The sequence below is a fragment of the Megalopta genalis genome, unplaced genomic scaffold (genome assembly GCF_051020955.1).
Source record: "Megalopta genalis isolate 19385.01 unplaced genomic scaffold, iyMegGena1_principal scaffold1231, whole genome shotgun sequence".
Taxonomy (NCBI): domain Eukaryota; kingdom Metazoa; phylum Arthropoda; class Insecta; order Hymenoptera; family Halictidae; genus Megalopta; species Megalopta genalis.
Window position 1 is genome coordinate 52,186 of NW_027477300.1, and position 5,315 is coordinate 57,500.

Sequence of the window (5,315 nt, forward strand, 5' to 3'; positions counted from 1 at the left end):
ATATTCTTGCTTAACTAACGTTTCTACATAGGGATTAAGCATTTAGAACGAAATCTAATGTCAGAAAATGGCACTTTACTCTTGACATTTTTCGGTTTTTTCAATTTTCTGGAAAATCCTATCATTAGATTTTTTTAAAAATACGATATTCTTGCTTAACTAACGTTTTTACATAGGGATTAAGCATTTAGAACGAAATCTAATGTAGGAAAATGGTACTTTACTCTTGATCGGTACGTTGGGACTTAGAAAATATTCGGCCGTACGCGGCGCGTCTCGGCGCTTCGAACAGCTCCGGTGTCCCCATTATTTTCGATTTACGGCTAAAATAAATTTTTCTAATTTTTTTCAATAACATATTCTTGCTTAAATAACTTTTTTACATAGGGATTAAGCATTTAGAACGATACATTGTTTAAAATAATGGCACTTTACTCTTGACATTTTACGGTTTTTTCAATTTTCTGAAAAATCCTATCATTAGATTTTTTTAAAAATACGATATTCTTGCTTAACTAACGTTTCTACATAGGGATTAAGCATTTAGAACGAAATCTAATGTCAGAAAATGGCACTTTACTCTTGACATTTTTCGGTTTTTTCAATTTTCTGGAAAATCCTATCATTAGATTTTTTTAAAAATACGATATTCTTGCTTAACTAACGTTTTTACATAGGGATTAAGCATTTAGAACGAAATCTAATGTAGGAAAATGGTACTTTACTCTTGACCGGTACGTTGGGACTTTGAAAATATTCGGGCGTTCCAATCGCTCGTCTGTTGCATCATAGCGCGTCTCGGCGCAATCGACCGATTCGCTCGACCCATTATTTTCGATTTACGGCTAAAATAAATTTTTCTCATTTTATTCAATAACATATTCTTGCTTAGATAACTTTTTTACATAGGGATTAAGCATTTAGAACGATATAATGTTTAAAATAAGGGCACTTTACTCTTGACATTTTACGGTTTTTTCAATTTTCTGAAAAATCCTATCATTAGATTTTTTTAAAAATACGATAATCTTGCATAACTAACGTTTCTACATAGGGATTAAGCATTTAGAACGAAATCTAATGTCAGAAAATGGCACTTTACTCTTGACATTTTTCGGTTTTTTCAATTTTCTGGAAAATCCTATCATTAGATTTTTTTAAAAATACGATATTCTTGCTTAACTAACGTTTTTACATAGGGATTAAGCATTTAGAACGAAATCTAATGTAGGAAAATGGTACTTTACTCTTGATCGGTACGTTGGGACTTTGAAAATATTCGGGCGTTCCAATCGCTCGTCTGTTGCATCATAGCGCGTCTCGGCGCAATCGACCGATTCGCTCGACCCATTATTTTCGATTTACGGCTAAAATAAATTTTTCTCATTTTATTCAATAACATATTCTTGCTTAGATAACTTTTTTACATAGGGATTAAGCATTTAGAACGATATAATGTTTAAAATAAGGGCACTTTACTCTTGACATTTTACGGTTTTTTCAATTTTCTGAAAAATCCTACCATTAGATTTTTTTAAAAATACGATATTCTTGCTTAACTATCGTTTCTACATAGGGATTAAGCATTTAGAACGAAATCTAATGTCAGAAAATGGCACTTTACTCTTGACATTTTTCGGTTTTTTCAATTTTCTGGAAAATCCTATCATTAGATTTTTTTAAAAATACGATATTCTTGCTTAACTAACGTTTTTACAAAGGGATTAAGCATTTAGAACGAAATCTAATGTAGGAAAATGGTACTTTACTCTTGATCGGTACGTTGGGACTTTGAAAATATTCGGGCGTTCCAATCGCTCGTCTGTTGCATCATAGCGCGTCTCGGCGCAATCGACCGATTCGCTCGACCCATTATTTTCGATTTACGGCTAAAATAAATTTTTCTCATTTTATTCAATAACATATTCTTGCTTAGATAACTTTTTTACATAGGGATTAAGCATTTAGAACGATATAATGTTTAAAATAAGGGCACTTTACTCTTGACATTTTACGGTTTTTTCAATTTTCTGAAAAATCCTACCATTAGATTTTTTTAAAAATACGATATTCTTGCTTAACTAACGTTTCTACATAGGGATTAAGGATTTAGAACGACATCTAATGTCAGAAAATGGCACTTTACTCTTGACATTTTTCGGTTTTTTCAATTTTCTGGAAAATCCTATCATTAGATTTTTTTAAAAATACGATATTCTTGCTTAACTAACGTTTTTACATAGGGATTAAGCATTTAGAACGAAATCTAATGTAGGAAAATGGTACTTTACTCTTGACCGGTACGTTGGGACTTTGAAAATATTCGGGCGTTCCAATCGCTCGTCTGTTGCATCATAGCGCGTCTCGGCGCAATCGACCGATTCGCTCGACCCATTATTTTCGATTTACGGCTAAAATAAATTTTTCTCATTTTATTCAATAACATATTCTTGCTTAGATAACTTTTTTACATAGGGATTAAGCATTTAGAACGATATAATGTTTAAAATAAGGGCACTTTACTCTTGACATTTTACGGTTTTTTCAATTTTCTGAAAAATCCTACCATTAGATTTTTTTAAAAATACGATATTCTTGCTTAACTAACGTTTCTACATAGGGATTAAGCATTTAGAACGAAATCTAATGTCAGAAAATGGCACTTTACTCTTGACATTTTTCGGTTTTTTCAATTTTCTGGAAAATCCTATCATTAGATTTTTTTTAAAATACGATATTCTTGCTTAACTAACGTTTTTACATAGGGATTAAGCATTTAGAACGAAATCTAATGTCAGAAAATGGCACTTTACTCTTGACATTTTTCGGTTTTTTCAATTTTCTGGAAAATCCTATCATTAGATTTTTTTAAAAATACGATATTCTTGCTTAACTAACGTTTTTACATAGGGATTAAGCATTTAGAACGAAATCTAATGTAGGAAAATGGTACTTTACTCTTGATCGGTACGTTGGGACTTAGAAAATATTCGGCCGTACGCGGCGCGTCTCGGCGCTTCGAACAGCTCCGGTGTCCCCATTATTTTCGATTTACGGCTAAAATAAATTTTTCTAATTTTTTTCAATAACATATTCTTGCTTAAATAACTTTTTTACATAGGGATTAAGCATTTAGAACGATACATTGTTTAAAATAATGGCACTTTACTCTTGACATTTTACGGTTTTTTCAATTTTCTGAAAAATCCTATCATTAGATTTTTTTAAAAATACGATATTCTTGCTTAACTAACGTTTCTACATAGGGATTAAGCATTTAGAACGAAATCTAATGTCAGAAAATGGCACTTTACTCTTGACATTTTTCGGTTTTTTCAATTTTCTGGAAAATCCTATCATTAGATTTTTTTAAAAATACGATATTCTTGCTTAACTAACGTTTTTACATAGGGATTAAGCATTTAGAACGAAATCTAATGTAGGAAAATGGTACTTTACTCTTGATCGGTACGTTGGGACTTAGAAAATATTCGGCCGTACGCGGCGCGTCTCGGCGCTTCGAACAGCTCCGGTGTCCCCATTATTTTCGATTTACGGCTAAAATAAATTTTTCTAATTTTTTTCAATAACATATTCTTGCTTAAATAACTTTTTTACATAGGGATTAAGCATTTAGAACGATACATTGTTTAAAATAATGGCACTTTACTCTTGACATTTTACGGTTTTTTCAATTTTCTGAAAAATCCTATCATTAGATTTTTTTAAAAATACGATATTCTTGCTTAACTAACGTTTCTACATAGGGATTAAGCATTTAGAACGAAATCTAATGTCAGAAAATGGCACTTTACTCTTGACATTTTTCGGTTTTTTCAATTTTCTGGAAAATCCTATCATTAGATTTTTTTAAAAATACGATATTCTTGCTTAACTAACGTTTTTACATAGGGATTAAGCATTTAGAACGAAATCTAATGTAGGAAAATGGTACTTTACTCTTGATCGGTACGTTGGGACTTAGAAAATATTCGGCCGTACGCGGCGCGTCTCGGCGCTTCGAACAGCTCCGGTGTCCCCATTATTTTCGATTTACGGCTAAAATAAATTTTTCTAATTTTTTTCGATTACATATTCTTGCTTAAATAACTTTTTTACATAGGGATTAAGCATTTAGAACGACATGTTGTTTAAAATAATGGTACTTTACTCTTGTGATTTTTCGGTTTTTTTTGATTATTTTGAAAAATAAATTTTTGTAATTTTTTTAAATGCGATATTCGTGATCAGTGAACGATTTCACATATGGATTAAGCATTTAGAATCGTGCGGACGCGTTATTAAAAAAGTTTACTCGATGCGATGGGACTTTAAAAAGTTTGTGAAAATTTTCATATTGGGAAAAAATGTGTAATTTTTTGTCTAGTTTACGGTAGTGTAATTTATTTTAATGTTTACTATAAAAATTTTTTTCGTTCGTTCACGCGCTATGTTACAACAGCACGGCCGGGCGGTCTGTTGCCGCAGCGGTTTACACTCATAAGCGCGCGTGCTATTCGGCCGGCGGCGCCGGCGTCCTTGCCGGCCGTTCGGTATCTATAAGAGATACACGGTCCGTGCGAGGCGGACGGAGCAGAGCGGGTTTTGGGCCAATTCTACGATCTCGGTCGAGAAGCTGTCTCAGAGCTCCTTCGGGGCTTCGGTCCTGACTGTTTCGTGCCGTTTACGTTACGGACTTTTCTCCACACAGCGTGGCCACGGGTCGGTGTCTTTGACCGAATGGCCCATATGTGGCAAGCCCTACGGGGTTGGTTACCCGTATGCACTTTGTATGTATACTCGTACTCACTGAGCAATCGACTCTTCTGTCCGAGCGATGGAAAAATTTTTTAAAATGCATCTGTAAGATTTGGAAGCAAATCGTACCAATTGAAAACTGTGGCTAAAATGAAATAGCCCAGTGGAGAGAGAAAACTATCAAAAAACTGATTTTTTAAATCAAGAGGTGTCAGAAATCGAAATGCCTAGCGCGAGCGGAAGAACACGCTTTCTCGCCAGTCCAGCATGTGTCCTGTCCGTTCTTCCTCGGCTTGCCGATTTTGCCCAGATCAGAGGTTTCGTGCTTCCGGCGGTCAGAAGATCAGCGTGAGCGTACGCGCTTCCACGACTATGGCATCACCCATGTACTTTTTCCTTTGAATATATTTGAGTACATAAAAAATATTAAAACATATAGAGAGAACTGTGTCTTGGATCTTAAAAATTTGTCAATAGCGATGATATATTATTACTTAACTTGAAGTATTTGTACGTTTTAGCTGGGACGTACATTTATCTTACAAGATGTTAATAGC